Source organism: Rhineura floridana, chromosome 7 (genome assembly GCF_030035675.1).
Source record: "Rhineura floridana isolate rRhiFlo1 chromosome 7, rRhiFlo1.hap2, whole genome shotgun sequence".
NCBI lineage: Eukaryota > Metazoa > Chordata > Lepidosauria > Squamata > Rhineuridae > Rhineura > Rhineura floridana.
In genome coordinates, this window is record NC_084486.1 from 35,824,365 (window position 1) to 35,842,639 (window position 18,275).

The window sequence follows — 18,275 nt, forward strand, 5'->3', positions numbered from 1 at the left end:
AATGTAATGGAATTACCCACTCATTATTTAAAATTGTAACGAATTACAAGTAACTCGTTAAAAATAACGAGTTACTTCCAAGCTCTGCAACTATCACTAGAAGCTACAATGATGAAACTGAGGTTATCATACTTTGGACACATAATGAGAAGACATGATTCATTAGAAAAGACAATAATGCTGGGCAAAACAGAAGGGAGTAGAAAAAGAGGAAGGCCAAACAAGAGATGGATTGATTCCATAAAGGAAGCCACAGACCTGAACTTACAAGATCTGAACAGGATGGTTCATGACAGATGCTCTTGGAGGTGGCTGATTCATAGGGTTGCAATAAGTCATAGTCGACTTGGAGGCACATAACAACAAATTTATTTATTTGTTTGTTTGTTTGTTTATTGCATTTGTATACTGCCCCATAGCCGAAGCTCTCTGGGCAGTTTACAACAATTAAAAACATTAAAAACAAATATACAAATTTAAAAACACATTTTTAAAAAGCAATTTAAAAACACATGCTTAAATGCCTGGGAGAAGAGGAAAGTCTTAACCTGGTACCGAAAACGTAACAGTGTTGGCGCCAGGCGCACCTTGTCAAAAACATTCCATAATTTGGGGGCCACCACTGAGAAGGCCCTCTCCCTTGTTGCCAGCCTCCAAGCTTCTCTAAGAGCAGGCACCCACAGGAGGGCCTTTGATGTTGAGCGTAGTGTACGGGTGGGTTCGTGTTGGGAGAGGCATTCCATCAAGTATTGTGGTCCCAAGCCATGTAAGGCTTTATAGGTTAAAAACAGCACCTTGAATCAAGCTCAGAAACATACAGGCAGCCAATGCAATTGGGCCAGAATTGGTTTTATATGTATGATCCCTGTTTCCAATCTGGCCGCTGCATTTTGCATAAGCTGCAGTTTCCGAACCGTCTTCAAAGGCAGCCGCACATAGAGCACATTGCAGTAATCTAATTTGGAGGTTACCAGAGCATGGACAACTGAAGCCAGGTTATCCCTGTCCAGATAGGGGTATAGCTGGGCCACCAACGAAAGGTGGTAGAAGGCACTCCTTGCCACCGAGGCTAACTGAGCCTCAAGTGACAGAGATGGTTCATAGCTTGGGGGTTCACCTGCTCCTTCAAGGGGAGTGCAACCCCATCCAGGACAGGTTGGACATCCACCATCTGCTCAGAAGAACCACCCACTAGCAGCATCTCAGTCTTGTCTGGATTGAGCCTCAGTTTATTAGCATTCATCCGGTCCATCGTCGCAGCCAGCCACTGGTTCAGCACATTGACAGCCTCACCTGAAGCTGAAAAGGAGAAATAGAGCTGCGTGTCATCAGCATACTGATGGCAATGCAGTCCAAAGCTCTGGATGACCGCACCCAACGGTTTCATGTAGATGTTGAACAGCATGGGGGACAGAACTGACCCCTGCAGAACCCCATACTGGAGTGTCCAGGGTGCCGAGCAATGTTCCCCAAGCACCACCTTCTGGAGCCAACCCACCAAGTAGGAGATGAACCACAGCCATGCAGTCCCTCCCACTCCCAACTCAGTCAGTCTTCCCAGAAGGATACCATGGTCAATGGTATCGAAAGCCGCTGAGAGATCAAGGAGAATCAACAGAGTCATGCTCCCCGTCTCTCTCCTGACAGAGGTCATCATACAGAGCGACCAAGGCTGTTTCCATGCCAAAACCAGGCCTGAAACCCGACTGAACTGAATCCAGATAATCAGTCTCATCCAAGAGTGTCTGGAGCTGGCCTGGCCCATTTGTGTGAGTGAAGGTGCTTCCCACTCCTGCAAAGGACTCTCTGGATCCTGCTGTTAGCAGACTTACCTGTTTGTATGAGAAGCATCTTTTACTCCATCCCTGGCCTCTTATACTTTCCTACAGGTCCTTTCCATTGCATTCCTTCTCCCCTGCTGTTTTCCTTTCCCTCTTTTCCCCTCCTCATGTATTATATTCTCTATCTTTGTGGAATTTGTAAATCATGTTGCATTTGCTGCTGTAAATTGTGTAAATATCATGAGAAAACTCAAAAATTGAGGGGGGGGAACTGTATATACGATAGGGAATGAACTGGGCATATAATTCATACTGCATGTACCTCATAGTTATAACACATTTATTTTTGCAGGACTTATGTTTTGTGTAAATTCATTTATGTGACATGGCTAAGGTACTAAGAAATGGGTTGATTTAAATATGCATATGTTAAAATGCCCCCTTTCCCTTCCGGAAAGGTGGTAAACCTCCCAATTGCTCCTTTCTTTTCAGGAGGAGAAAAACAATCCAAGAAGCATATAAATCTGCAAGGGAAATAGATGTGCTGAACAAAGAAGCCACACCATTGCTCTGTCTCAGAGGTGAGGAGCCTGCGGCTCTCCAGATGTTGTTAGACTGTAGCTCCCATCAGCCCCAGCAAACACATCCAGTGGTCAGGGCTACTGGGAGATGTAATCCAGCAAAAGGTGGAGGACTACCAGTTCCTCACCCCTACCCTGCCTAGACCAGTCTTGTCTAAGCAACAGTGGCTCTCTAGAAGTTTATGGAGGTCTTTCCCATTCCTGCTCCCATATATACCTGGGACCTTATGTGTACAAAGTATGTTCCCTACCATTGAGCTAGAGCCAATGTGCTGTAGTGGTTAGAGTGTCAGACTGGGACCTAGGAGACCAGTGTTCAAATCCCCGCACAACCATAAAGCTCACTGGGTGACCTTGGACCAGCCACTGTCTCTCAGGGCTTATCCAAATGGGAGCATAGCTTCGTGCCAAAGATGCTGTTTTTACCTCTGTGTTCTATTTGCACCATCCACAGTAAGGGCTCAATGCCAGCTGCAAACACTGTGTTTTCTAGTGACACTTAAGGGGAAGCATCAATCACACAGTTTCCTAAAGGCCCTCTAATTTAACATTTCCACTCCCTCTGGTTACCTGGCAACTGAGCATGCTCAGTTTGTTCTACCAGTAAGTTTCATTTAAAAACAATAACCCAGAAGTGTGATTATTTGTATTTCCCCTGGTACAATACAGCTAAAATACAAAACTTTGTTTGAGCAGTGTTATGCTTTTGTGCACAAGTTAGGGGGGGAAATAAAATAAAGGCACCATTTGCAGCAACATAAAAAAGCCTTGCAGAATGGGAGAAAGCGATGGAAGTTTCCCTTCAGCCCACAGGAAATGAGATGAAGGCAGGGAGGAGGAGGGAGTGCGCATGGAGAGGGGAACAATGGACACACCCACCTAAAAGCACCGGAGCAAAGCATCTGCAAGCCCAAACAGAGTGAAGAGGATTTTTCCTTCCCTTTTCAGATTAGAGGATTATGTTAGTACAGATTTACAGGGGGAAAACTATGATAGCTTCTGTTTGCCAGTAACATCATGTGAACCATATGAATTAAAAGGGGATGCAAGTAGCACCAGACACGGTAAAACCCTGGTTAGATGAGCCCTCAGTCTAACCTACCTCACAAGGTTGTTGTGAGGATAAAAGTAGGAGGTGGAGAACCATGTTTGTAGGCCACCTTCAGCACCTTGGGGAAAGGTGGGATATAAATGTAACAACAACAGTACCATCTCCCAATAGTGCAAACAATCTGTGCTCCTGAAAAATAACATGATTGAAGCATGTGTGTGTCCGTGCGTGCATAACTGTACCCCTTGCCTTCCCTAAATGGTGAGTTCATGTCAGGGGTGAAATCTGAACCAGAGACTTCTTCCTTCACAGTTCAGTCTTTTAGCCCCTATACTACACTACCCCTCTCTATAAAAAAAAACAGAGCAACCAGAGTGCTCCTGATCAGCAAGGTACTAGTCCCCACACACCAGCAAGGACAATCTGGCCACAATGGCTGGCCTGCCCATAATTTGCCAGAGGGAGTGATGGCGACTCCAATGAGAATCCCATCCTGAGTTCCCCATGCAGATCGTTTACAGCAGAGTGTGCACAGAACTGAGGCGTAAGCATGTGTTTAAAAAATAATGGTGTTGCTGGTTGCTCATGTGTGATTTGGGTTCATGTGTGATTTCTAGACACAATTAAAGCTTATCATTTCCTGAATTACAAGAATATGTGTGCCCTACATGTTGTGGTTAAGTAAAATCCTTATAAAAATATAATTAAAAGACACAACAATGTTGGGAGTGAATGCCGAAGCAAGACATTTTGTAACTGGTCACATGTGTTGTTTGAAACCATTTTACCTATGGGGAATATTCTCCTCAATGTGAAGAGCTGGGACAATAAATGTATCAAGGCTGCTGGAGAAAAACCAAATCATTCTTCCTCTCTTTCAAGCGTGCATGCTTCTTAGTGGCTTTCTCTTCATGTAAAAAGGATATTGAGAGACCAGCCCTTTGTCATGCAAACCAGCATAAATGTTGTTCAGGCATCTCAGTTTTCAGTTGGTTCTACAGCACTTTTGAAAAATTCAATACTTACACACACATACACATTAAGACTAGTTTCCTCCCTTTGAATGGAATACAAGCACAAAATTTTTTTGACTCCCCTTCCGCACTTCATTATCAAACAGAGTTAGGGCCAGCTCGCAAAATCAGATCAGTACATTAAAAATGTGGGTTGAATTGAGTTGTGCAAAGTTCAGCATGCAGTCAAGCAGTTCTGTGATTACTTTGCCATGTGCCTGACTTGGAACTCTTCCCACTCTTACCACATCATTGCTCTGCAACCCAGTTGTTGGCAGCCAGCCCTAAAAGTGGTGCAGTAAATGTAGGTTGTGAGCTGGACACATGGCGAAGCAATCACAGGAGCCAAATGCTGAGCAGATCTACTCAATCTGCATTCCCAGCATGTCACGTTGGCTCTGTAGATTGGCCTTAGATCAGGGATAGCCAACATGATGTCCTCCAGATTTGTTGGACTCAGCTTCAACTAGCATGACCAATGAACAGGGATGATGGGAGTTGCAGTCCAATTACACCTGAACAACATCACACTGGTTACCCCTGGCTTAGATGTAAGGAAAGACTGCAGGAGGAGAATTAGCTCCCGTGGTCATGCTGGGTGGACACCACATCACGGTCTCATCATATGCAGCCTGCAAATGAAATAGGTGTCAATTCTGCGATGATTATTGGGTTGTCACTGACAGTCTGTTTGTAGCCCTCTGTTTGTCTTCATGGAATAATTACCATTCAGCCTCTCAGGAAATTGGCAATGCTTTTGAAGAGAGATAGCATGCTAAAATATCAATGCCCATGGCACTGTGTACACATTAGTTTCTTTTGCCCCACTATTGTATTTGGTCAAGCAAGTGTTGCAAGGTTTTGAACACCACAAAAATCTCCTCAACCTATTTGACCAGAAATAATAGTGACACAAGAAGAAGAAGTATGCACAGCATGAGAAATGGTGATATGGTTCTATCATAGTGGTATAGCTATACCATGCCACTTTCAACTCTGAAAAAAACCCACCCACCTAACATCCATCTCTGGTCTCAAGACACTCAAGTAACAATTGAGCAAAACTTATCTGCTTTGACTTGTCACTCAAATCAATCATAACTATTGCTTTCAATGGAGTTATGACTAACATGTGGGATTGTGCCCTCAGTCTCCTGAAAGCCAAGTATGTGTGCATACAGGCTATATTTCCAGTCATCATACACCTCCTTATCCCAGCAGCCACTGCCACTATGTTCCAAAGTAATGCAGTCCAAGAATGACTTCAGAAGGGAAGCAAGGGGAATAAGTTGCTAAAGCAACCAAAACGCTTTAGGCTTAGAGGGGGGGGAAGACATCTGATTTCAATTATCTTGCAGCAGTTCTGAATATTTGCATTTTGGTCCAAACCGGTGATGTGTCAGCAACGTCACCTGATTTCATGCCAGTGGGTTTTTCAATTAACCCTTACACAGTCAGGAGACAAGCATCTGGAAATATGTAAAAGAAACATAACTAGTCAGCCAAAAATGAACAATTAAACAAATGAATATGCATCCCTAAAAACCCAGTTCCACTTTTCCTTAAAGTACTTTTGTTATGGTGAAGGCTATCTCCAGAAATATAGCTATCCCATGCAGAGCAGTGCCAAAGTACTCCCTGTTATCCTTGCAATGCCATGCATTTATTTGGGAGAAGCATTCAGGCATTTGTTTAATTTAGCAGTAATATTGCAGTCTTTTTAAGCCATGGACAAATTTCCAGAATGCCTTACTTTACATTCCCATTTTATTACAAAATAATAGTAATAGTAATAATGAAGAGGAGGAGGAGGAGGAGTCTGAAAGCAGCTTTATACATAACCAGAGTTGTCATTTTATCCGTGATCAATGTGGGAGGACCAGAAACAGGAAGTTTTAAAAAGTGTAATATTTTTATTAAGTGTAAACTACCTGAATTTATTACTAAAGAGCTTTGATAACTATAGCACGTTTACACAGTTCTATTCAGTCCCAATATGTCTGCACTACCTGACCTCTGCTACAATTTTTAGCTGTTGTTTGATGGTCCATTACAAAAGCGGGATCTGTATCAAGTGAGCAGCAGGTCTTTCATAGCAGCAGCCCTACAGAATTCAGTGCCTAAAAAGACCCTGCTAAGCTCAAGTGTTATGGTCTTCAGAAAGAGGTGTAAAAGTGCTTTGTTTCAGGAGGTGTTTTTTTTTAAGGGGACCTTCTATTAAATGTTTGCCTGCAATTTTTTATTTCTACATTTAATATGAAACTAATAAATATCTACCTTGCATATGTATCCTTCCATTGCTGTGGTTAGTTTGATTGTCATGCCTTTATGTTATATAGCATTATAGGCTTTATAGAATAGAGTTGGAAGGGAAGGATCCCAAATATCATGTAGTCCATTCCCCTGCTGGTACTGGAAATCTGTTGCTACAGCATCTAATAGGTAGCAAGCCAGACTCTGCTTAAAAACTCTTAATTTAGGAGAGTCCGCCACTTCCTGAGACAGTCTGTTCCACTGCTGAAAAGCTTGTATGATCAGGAAGTTCTTCCTAACGTTTAGTTGAAATCCCCTTTCTTATAATTTGAGGCCATTGGCTTAGGCATCTACGTAACAGCCCTTCAAATGTTTAAAGAATCATATTGTATCTCAATTGTCTTTTCTTTAGGTTATACATCCCCAACTCATTCAACCCTTCCTCAAAAGACGTGGTCTCCAGGCCCCTCACCACCTTTGTCACTCTCCTCTGGACACATTCCAGTTTGCTGAGATCCTTTTTAAACTGCAGTACCCAGAAATGGACACTGGTAAGGTCTGACCAAAGAAGAATAGAGTGGTACCATTACTTCTCAAGATCTGGACATTGTACTGCTGTTGATGCAGCTTACAGTTGCATTAGCCTTGTTTTGTCACTGCATTGCATCACTGACTCATATTTAGCTTGAAGTCTGTTAAAACCCTTGTATCCTTTTCACATGCCCTGCTGTCAAGCCAGTTGTCACCCATCCTATACAAATATAGGACCCACATACACACATTTTTCCTCAGTTGAAATTCATTTTGTTTGTTTTGGCCCAGTTCTCCATCCTATCAAGATGATTTTGAATACTGTTTCTGCCTTCTAAGGTATTAGCTCCTTCACCCAGCTTAGTGTTATTTGCAAAGTTGATGAACATCTCCTCTACTCCTTTGTCCAAATCATTAACAAAGATATTGATCAACAGTGGATGCAGGACAGAACCCTGTGGCACCCCACTCATCATATCTTTCTAGTCTGATGTGGAACAGTCTTTGGATATGGTCCATCAACCAACTACAAATCCACTTAGCAGGAGCATTGTCTTGCCACCAGCTTGTCACCAGCTTGTCAACAAATAACATTTGGGGGGGCCTTGTGGTGCTACCACAGGGTAGCTACACATGAGCTAGGATTCACATTTGATACCAGCAAAATAATTAAAGACATCAGCTTGAAAAGGTCTAACAGAATATTTATTAAAGACAGGGTTAAGAAATAGCAGATATTTACAGCCCTTTGTTGCTGTTATGACATTTATAACAGTGGTGCCAGTCTCATGTGGGTCAAGTTGACCATGCTCCTTAGACCCTCCTGGGCACAGTCTGCTGTCTGAATGCCCTGTGCTTGATACAGGCTCTTTATACTCTATATACTGCTTTTCTGAGATCTCTGTCTTGTGCCTTTAAGTGGCCAAGAGATGGCGCTGCCACATCAAGCAAATACTCGCTAGTTGTTTACTTGCACCTTTCCCATAGCTTAGCATGATCTCATCTCTGTAGCTAAAACATTCTGATAAGGCTCCTGTTGTTTTGTATGGCTTCCTGTACTGATGTTCTCATGCTGTGAAATGAACCTGCATTTCACAGCTTAGCAACATCAGAGAGCTGCGAAGAAGCTTAATATACTGGTTCTATTTAATAATACAAGCCTCAATATAATAGCTTCTAATAAGTATGGATCCACCAATAGAGGTGTGCTATAAGAAACTTGCGCATGTCATTTCAATCCTTTATGTGATGTTACAGATTTTACCAGATGACTAGCTGAAATCAAGATATACTATGTCCATAGCATTCCTCCGATCTACCAAGTAACTAATTCCATCAAAAAGAGAGGTAAGAACATGTAATGCCAGATTATCCTTCACAAACGTGCCCTGGCTCTTTGCAATGTCAGCATTTTTAAAACACTCACAGACTGCTTAATTATTTTTTCTAGGTATCGCATCAAACTGACCATTTGGCAGTTACTTGGATCCTTCTCCCTCTCCCTCTCCCTCTCCCTCTCCCTCTCTCTCTCCATTTGAAACTGGGAACAAAATTTACTTGTCTCCAGCCTCTCTGCACTTTACCTGTTCTCCAAGAATTCTCAATAATTATGAACAGAGGCTCCGTGATTACACCTGCAAGTCCTTAGTATTCTAGGATGCAATCAATCTGTCTCTGAGACTAACTCATTTAGAATAGGTAGGTGTCCCCATGCTATCTCTTTTCCAATCTTGGGCTGCTGCCCTCTCCCTACATATTTTATCTGCTTTTGCCAGGTTGAGCACAGTTTTCTTTGTATCAGAAGACTGAGGTAAAGCAGGAATTCCTTCTGTCTCACTCACTAACTTTTCTCTATCTTCTCAATGCAAAGCACCAACCATTTCCTCCTTATTCCTCTTGTTCCCCTTGGGAGAGGTATAAGCAATTTTTAAAGGGCCCATGGTTGTAGACCACTATGTAGTTTTGGATCAGGAAGAGGCTGTAGGGGAGTCATCCTCAGACACTGAAGATGATGGAAAAGCCACATCCGACCACTGGGACAGTATAGAAGGGGATGCTGACAGCTTCCCTTTGAGTGGAGCAACTGTTGCATCATCCAAGTCTTCCTCAGGCCGACACTGGGACCCTGAGGAAGAAGATATGATAATGTCTTGGGCCAGCCAGTCCTGGGAAAAACCCATTAAGAGCTTTAGGAAAGTTGACACACTGCTTTCCCACCCCCCAAGCTAAGGAGACCATGGTAATGAAGATGTGTGTCTGTATGAGGGTGGGTGGGTAAAGAAACAACAATTTTGGAACACAGGGGATCAGAAAGTTCACTGAAGACTGGAACCATCTCAGGGTGCAGAGTGCATCTCTCGGGAGTTCTGATCTGAGGCAGCAAATTTGCTGCCTGGTAGGAGTACACTTGCCGATTGCCTCTCTACCTATGCTGTTTCTATATTAGCAAATAAATCAGGAGCACCGGAAGTCTCCAGCACATCCTATTCCAAAGGAAGCCAAACCCAGCTTCTCACCATCTGGGGAAGTGTGGAGCATATAACAGCTTCATTCAGATAACATCCTAAACATATGTGGCATGACAATGGGAAGTAGGGTGGTAACCTATCCTCAACAAAGAGGAAATGCATCATTTAAAAGAGAAATAGGACACAGATTTGTAAAATTTTTGAATATGCTCATTTATATGTAAAGATGCAAACATAGAAATAAATTATTACAATTTAAATAGAAATACTAGGTTAGGGTGAGAGAAAATACGGGTTGTATTCAACTAAGTCCTTCTCAGACTAGACCTACTGAAATTAATGAACCAAAGTTGGCCATGTCTATTAACAGGAGAGGGGAGTGGAAGGCATCCAAATCGGCAGAAAGAAAGAAAAAGGGGGGGACCCCAGGATGACGAAAGACCAACGTGGGTGAATGATGATCAATCATCTTGTTTATTGAGAACGTTATAAAATATATGCCCAACGTGTTTCAGTTGGATAAATTCCAGCCTTCATCAGGGGCACAAATAAGATATCTTAGTTATTCATTAGTTAGTTATTCAATATATTGATATATTGCAACACTGCTCTGGACTGATTTTGTACAAAACACTGAATAACTAAGATATCTTATTTGTGCCCCTGATGAAGGCTGGAATTCATCCAACCGAAACGCTTTGGGCATATATTTTATAACGTTCTCAATAAACAAGATGATTGATCATCATTCACCCACGTTGGTCTTTCGTCATCCTGGGGTCCCCCCCCTTTTGTTTCTTCTTCTTCATGTCTATTAACTTCAGTGGGTTTACTCTGAGTAGGACTAGAAATGAATACCACCTAATATATCTCATCATACTGGTGGAAGCCTTTAACTGGGTGATCTGTGTGCCTGCTCAGTCTGCTGTCCAGATGTTAACTGTTGATGGGGAGCATCAAGGCCCCTGCTCTTGGACAACCCTTCAAATAGAGGACTGTCCTCTGTAAAGTAGGAAATGGTGAAAGATGATTACTGTATTTTAAAAGGAAGGTAGAAACTGGTGGGTCTGCAGGCTTCATGTCCCAGAAGATGCAATGGGACAGAACACTGGGATTATACCTGCTGGGCTTGATTCACTTTGAAAGAGAAAGTGAAGGCAAAGTGAGGTTGTGCTTCAGCTCCCTTTTTTGTGCTTATATGATTCTCTTGTGTTATTTCAAAATGAATAGAAACTGCACAAAAAGACTTAAAAGGGAATCCTGCTGGGCTTTTGAGTGGTGATTAATAGCAGTGTTCTAGGCACAGGCCAGTTGTGTTGTTCTGACGATACAGTTGCCCAATTTAATAGATGGCCGGCTGATGGAATTGGATTAGATGATGGGAAATGTTTTATGTTTTACTGCTGCTATTATTCTTAGTCTATTGTTGATATTTTATATGGATTTAATATTATTTTTATATATTTTATTTTAACATATAAATTATATATATATTATGTCTTATACATGGTGCTGCCCCTGAAGTTGGCCTGGAAGCTGCAACTACTGCAAAATGTTGGCTTGATGAATCACTGGGGCAGACTATTGCCACCATGTTACGCTACTGCTGAAGGAATTGTACTGACTGTCAAATAGCAACCGGGCTAAGTTCAAAGTGCTGTGCTGGTACTGGTGTACAAAGCCTCATATAGCTTGGGCCTTGGATAATCTCACCCCTTATATATCCAGCCAAACACTGCAGATGGCCTCCTGCAGATACCATCTCTTCAGGAGGTCCATTCTGATGATGTAGGAACTGAGACTTAAGCATGGTGGCACTTACTTTTTGAAACTCCCTCCCCTAACATACTAGACAGGCACCATCTGTATTGTCTTTTCAGTGCCTATTGGAAGACCTCCCTTTTTCAACAAGCTTTTGAAGTGCAGATTTTTCTCCCAGTCAGTATCTGTATTAGATTTGAAATTATTTTTATTGTTGATGTTTTTATTGTTAAACCACTTAAAGATGTTTTATAGGAAGCAATTTATACATGGAATGAAATGATGATGATGATGATAATGATGATGATATAAACTGCAAGGGGAAGATAGTATATTTTGAACAGCAGCATATGAATAAAATAAAAAAAAAATCAATGTGCATGGCTTACAACACCACCATTAACAGAACAGATTTTAATGAGAACCAAAATCCAATCTGAGGTTTACTTCTCTTTATGCTGTGGTGATGACCATCAACTTAGCTGCCTGTAAAGGTTGATTGGACAAATTCATGGAAGATGAGGCTATTATTGTCTACTAGTCATGATGGGTATGATGGTGCAAGCCCTGAACCACTGCCTGGACTCTTTGATGGGCTGGATGAGGGCCAATAAGTTAACTCTGAATCCTAGTAAGACAGAGGTGCTGTGCATAGGTGGTTGCCAAGTCTGGATAATTGGTCAATGGCCTTATGCTCTCATTATTATTGCATGTATAACCTGTCTTTCCTCCAAGGAGCTCAAGGTGATGTTCATGTTTCTCCCCCTCTCCATGTTATCCTCGCAACCACCCTGTGAGGTAGGTTAGGCTGAGGGAGAGTGAACAGCCCAAGGTCACTCAGTGAGGTTCATGGCTGAGTGGGGATTTGAATCCTGTTCTCCCAGGTTCCAGTCCACACTCTAACCACTTCAACACACTGGCTCCCTTATGGGTTGGAACTGGTCCCAAGTGACTCATGCAAGTCATGAAGCAATATGACAGTCTTATCCAAATGACCCGATTCTTATTCCTTCCATTTGCCTGTTCTTGTGCTCATGAGATTTGGTCAGAGAGGGTGTTTAAAATTAAATTGCATGGCTTTTTGCTCCTTGTGCGTTCTAAACCAGGTGCTTTCACTAAAAACAAAACAAAGCACAAGAATTCCACATCACCTTGCCAATGTGCCCAGATCGTCATCTGAGGCCCTCCTCTGGATATTCTCACCATCAGAAAAAATGTGGGGGCAGAGTTCTCAATGGTGGACAGAATTCTTAATGATGGCAATCCATTATTCTCTTCCCAGGAAGGCTCACCTAGAATTTACCTTGCTATCTTTTTGGTGCCACATAAATACCTTTTTACTTTTTAATTGTTATAACTGATGAATATTTTGTTGCTGCTAGTTTTTATCTCTATGGCCATGCTATCCTGAACACTCCTGATCTTGTCTGATCTCAGAACCTAAGCAGGGTCAGGCCTGGTTAGTACTTGGATGGGAGACCACCTGGGAATACCGTGTGCCGTAGGCTTAGAGGAAGGCAGTGGTAAATCACCTCTGAATATCTCTTACCATGAAAACCCTATGAATACATCCAAAAAGATTAATAGGGTTGCCATAAGATGTAATCTACTTGAAGACATATAACAACAAAGTTTTTATCTGCTGTTTTATGCTTCTTTTGGTTGTTATCATCATCGTCTTGTTGTATTTGTTGTTTTTCTACAGTGTAATGCACCTTGAGAATATTTATACTGAAGGGCAGCATAGGCATTAAAAAAATTTAAAATTTAAAATTATGCATTAAAAATAAATAATAAGAACTACAAGTTCTGTAGTAACAGAACAAACTTATATATGTGTACAGAAAATCAAGCTCTAGTGAGTTCAGTGGGATCTATTCCCTCATAGTTGTGCTCAAGATTGCAGCCCAGATCATGAAGAGACGGTAATAGAAATCAGAAACATCTTATAGAAATATTTTAAATAAATTAAATTATGGAATTGGTAAAGAATTGAAAGACAAAAGTGAAACAGAAGAGGCTATAAATCAGCAATGGTGAACCTCTGACCCATAAGCCTAATTAGCCCCAACTATTTGCCTCACAAAGCTGTTTCAGCCAAGTCATGCCCATGTGCTCTACACCTGATGTCAGGTAAAGATGTGGATGGGCTGAAAGGGTGTTTGCCAGCACTGCTGATTGGCACCACTGGCAAAGCCATGTGGAAAGCCCCATGGTCATTGTTGGGGCTTGCAAAGTGCTGTGCATGGGACTTCACAAATGCCAACCTTCAGCTGATTGTCGGAGCTTGCAAAGTGCAGGGTTATGCCTTTCCCCCATGGCTTGATTTCACACTGTGCAGGCAAAAATGGATAACCTGGTGTCATTGTGATGTCAGGTGATTCACAGGTGAGTAGCCTCACCCACTTGTCAATCTTGGCCCATGGGGCAGCGGGAAAGATAAGGATCTAACCTGTCAGCCTGATCCATTTTCCCACCCCTGCTATAAAGCCTCAAACCATAATGATAAATAAGTTTTCTTGTCTTATTATTGCTTGAGGCTTTATTCCTAATATCCAGTTCTTCTTCCTTTCAATTGGGTTGGATCCAGACTTAGGTTGCATGCCCACTATACCTTTAAAGCACATTGAAAGCATATCTCTCCCCACCTCCAAATCCTGGGAACTGTAGTTTACCCACAGAGCTACAAGTCTCAACACCCTTAACAAACTACAGTAGGTTTCTTTGAGGGGGGAAAAGCGCTTTTAATGTGCTTTAAAGGTGTAGTGTGTAGTGCAGTCTTAGACCCATTGGGCCTACTTTAAACATGACTACATCTGGATCCAATGCATTGTCTTTTTGGTGGGAGGTGTTACATAGCACAATGCTGCCTTACATGCTGGTCGCGTTATGATTAAATATAGAGTCATGAAGTATTTTGCAACAGCCACAAAATCACGACACAAAGTAGTATGCTCTGGCTCCCTCTGCTGACCTGTACTTAGAAAACATAGACCAGGAAACATTTTGTTACATTTACCCCACTATACAAGCGCTAGTTAACCCATATGAATATCTCACATGAGCATGACATGCATGATTAATTTATTCTCATAATCTTGTGAAGAAAAATCCCAGAACATTTTAGAAGACAGAGAGAAGATTGATGCAGCTGCTTCTATAATTAGAAAAATTGCATAGTGCAGTTTTCCTAATTAAAAGTAACTACTGTGACCTTAAATAATTCTTTACATCAGGCATCAATTGAAACACATACAAAGGAAAACTCACTAGAAATGTAATGTTTACACCAGCTTTAAGAGATGCTTTAAACCTGTAAAATAGGTAAGGTCTTTTGGAGTCCTCCATATTACTGAGCTTGAGTGTTTCCATCCTCCCACTATCAATCTCAGGGCCCTAGCACTTCTCTTGCCTTCAAAGAAACCAAGATGAACTCTTCCCAGAGCCCTTCTGAGATCCATTTATTCAAGCAATCCTGCTTTCCTATTAATCCCTCTATCATCAGGTGTATATAGTCTCACCCTTCCTTTAGTTAACCCTTTCCCTCCTTGACTCACCACTGAGGCAGCTAGCCCAAAAATACTGCTTTTTCCTTCTTCTCACGCTGTCCTAAGTCGCTGTGGCAAGGCTTGCCCATAGCATAGCTCTTTATCTTTCCCTTTCCTGTTACTTTTTCCCTGTCTTTGGTCCCTCCTTGCTTGGAACTCCCTTTAAAAGTGCCATCCACCACACCTTTATCCTTTAGTCTAGCTGGTCAAGTGTCTCTCCTTCTCCAGCAAAGCCACCCTGGGTTGTTTGCCTCCTCTTTGCAGCTGACCATCAAATTGACAGCATGAGCGGGGAACTGGTGCACCAGCTGCTCCTGACATGAGCATGCATCCTTTGCTTGCACAAAGCTTATGCAGAGGTTAGATTATGTTTTTATTGAATATTCATTATGATTTGTGTGCATGGAGATCATACACGTATTAATCCTGATTTGCTTGCTCAATGTTTATATACTCATCCTACATTTTTCAATGCCACCCATCACTTTGCAAAAAGTCCTCTCTTTTTTTCTTTTAAAGTGGATTTGTTGCACTTGGGTGACAGAGTGCTTTAATCCTCTTTAATTGTGCAAATCTAAATGTTTTGCATGCATCTGAATCACTGAGAGTTATTTTTTCCTCTGTTTCTTGTCTTGGTGATACAGGCAAGTTTCCAGGAAACATATACATCAGCAAGTAAGGAAACATTTGAAAATGAAGGGATTGTGGTGCAGAATCAATGGAATATGAGTAATGTGGATTTCCACATTGTGCTCGGAACACTATGGTTATCCACGACCAGCAGCTATTATGGAGACTGAAGACAGAACAGTAGCAGGTGCTCCACCAGGGAGCGCCAGAGCCAGAGATCAATGTTCTCAAGAGGGAGCTACTGTCCCAACAAAGAGCCAAAGGACTCAGAGAGACTTAGGGTTTATCCAAACGGAGCGGGATAATCCACGGTTTCCATATTCGGTTTGTCATCTGATAGTCCTCACTTTGCCTTTTAGTTCGCTCTTTCCCAATTAAAAAAAACTGCTTTTTTGCACCCGCACACACAGCGGTAAGACCCCCTACATTCTTTTCGCTTTTTCCAAGCTCTGCCTCTAAAACCTCCCCCTATCAACCAATTGGTCAGCAAAAAAATTACGTATGCTCCTCTTCCCCTTTGCAAGGAAGCACAATATGGCTGTAAAGGAGTTCTTGCCTCGGAAGGAAAGGCTGCTGGTCGGTTTCACTCCTGACTTGTTTGTATTTGCGATATTATGCTTAAATGAATGTATGCTTTTCTGCCTTTATTGATATTTAAGGAGATACACACGCTGGCAATTGCACTTATTTCTCCAAAAAAGCAAGAAACTGTCACCGCCCCCTCCTTCTCCCTTTCCTTCCCACAGAGAATGAAATTGACAAAGCTTTCCAGAGCAGGCTTGAAACCGACCAGAAGCCCTTTTCTTGTTTGTATTAGGGATATTACACTTAAACAAATGTATGCTTTTCTGATTTGAAGCAAAAACCCCAGCAAGTAGAATGAAATTGACAAAGCTTTCCGGAGGCAGGCTGAAACCGACCACCCACCCCCCTTTCTCGCTTGCTGTGCATTGCAGATCTCACCCAGAGTGGCCGCCCAGTTTGCAGACTGGCAAAAAATAAGATGCATCTGCGCAGTAGTTGCAGACCGCCTCCCCAACACCCCACCATTGCGATGATTGGTTCAATTTTCCTGAGCTTATTCTCACACATGTGCAAAAGTGCAGATGCATGATTGGCTGGAATGAGGAGAAGGGGCAAGGGGAAACGCCCAAGAACCACCCATCAGATGTAAAGTCCGTGGTACTGCATCCTAACTCCTGAAGGCACAGTGGATGATTCCCGATTTTAAACAGCAAATCGCATTTTTGCCGGTATTGCAAGGAGCAGATTTAACCCGCGAAAATGTGTAACAGCGCGAGACATCATTTGGACGATGGAAAAATAATGAACACACATAGCGGGTGTGTCACACATTTTGCAGTCATCTGGATGAGCCCTTATATAGCCACCTTCTCTGCTGCTGGGTCATTGTATCTTTTCCCACCTCCCAAGTAGACCCCTCCACCTGTGTGGAGCCCCAGCGAAGGAGATGTCTGGCAGACAAACAGGTATTCCTCCAGCATTGCACTTCCCATTGGGTCTGACTTTGGTCCTGAGGCCTGGAGTAGAGGACAATGGTGGAGAATCTGGGATCAAGGCTGGTCTTGGGATGGGATCAGAGGGGTTCTTGCGGGGTCCAGGTGAGGCTTTCCTGAGACAAGGATCTTCAGCTTACCTTTTGACTACTGTGAGTTCCTCCAGATATTAAGTGGAAGCAGGATTCTCCAACTCTTCTTCTGAAGAGGTCTTTCCAGGTTCTGGGTTAGACAAGATTCTGACAATTCTAGCACTCTATCTCCAGCAGTGGTTGGGCATATGTTCCTGGGGAACCCAGGGACAGAGAATGATGGACGCAGCTATCTTTGTATTTTGCATTAACATCAGGCATTCAGAAGTATGCTGCCCTTGAACGTGGAGATTTTGTTTTTAGTAGTAAAGGCTAGTAACTTTTGACAGAGCAGGGCTGTGAAAACTTTTTTTCCACTGAGGACAGCATTCCTTTGGAGGTAATCTGTCAGGGGCCACATTTTGACAATGGGTGAGGTGAGAGTCAAACATCTCTCTCTCTCTTTCCCCACCCAGTAGGCTGCCTAAAAAGGGACAGATTGCTTTTGCTAGAGGTTTGAACTGATCACTTTCAGAAGCTTTTGAAATTAGGTTGAGGGCTGCAGGCAGCTGCAGGGCTGCAAGTTGCCCACCCTATGATAGACTCTGAATCTGGCCACATTCACACCATATATTTATTCCACTTTTATTCCACTTTAAACAGTCATGGCTTTCCCCAAAGAACCCTGGGAAGTGTAGTTTCTGAAGGATACTGAGAGTTGTTAGGAGACCCCTCTTCCCCTCACAGACCAACAATTCCCAGAGTGCTTTAACAATCAACCTCTCTTTCCAGAAAACTCTGCAAATTGCAGCTCTATGAGGGGAAGAGGGGTCTTCTTACAACTCTCAGCACCCTTCACAAACGGTACTTCCCAAGTTTCTTTGGGGGAAGCCATGCCTTTTACAAGTGGTAGAATAGTGGAATAAATGTATGGTGTGAATGTGGCTCCTTATTTACCTTTGCCATTAATCCCCCTCCCAAAAGCATCTTTCTAAGATCCTTTGACACAAACGTCAAACATCTAGCATGAGCCAAAGAGAAGGCATGAGCATTCTTTCATCATGTTGAAC

The 18,275-nt window shown here is 42.5% G+C and overlaps 1 long non-coding RNA gene and 1 pseudogene across 1 annotated transcript; both read left to right on the top strand.

Annotated features, from left to right (window-relative positions):
- Positions 1–2,298: 2,298 nt before the first annotated feature.
- LOC133388831 (uncharacterized) lies at positions 2,299–8,556 on the top strand. Its single transcript, XR_009763946.1, has 3 exons — positions 2,299–2,362; positions 7,092–7,230; positions 8,468–8,556. It is a non-coding gene; the product is annotated as an uncharacterized LOC133388831 (long non-coding RNA).
- A 4,272-nt stretch (positions 8,557–12,828) lies between these two features.
- LOC133389766 (5S ribosomal RNA) lies at positions 12,829–12,947 on the top strand (annotated as a pseudogene).
- The last annotated feature ends 5,328 nt before the right edge of the window (positions 12,948–18,275 follow it).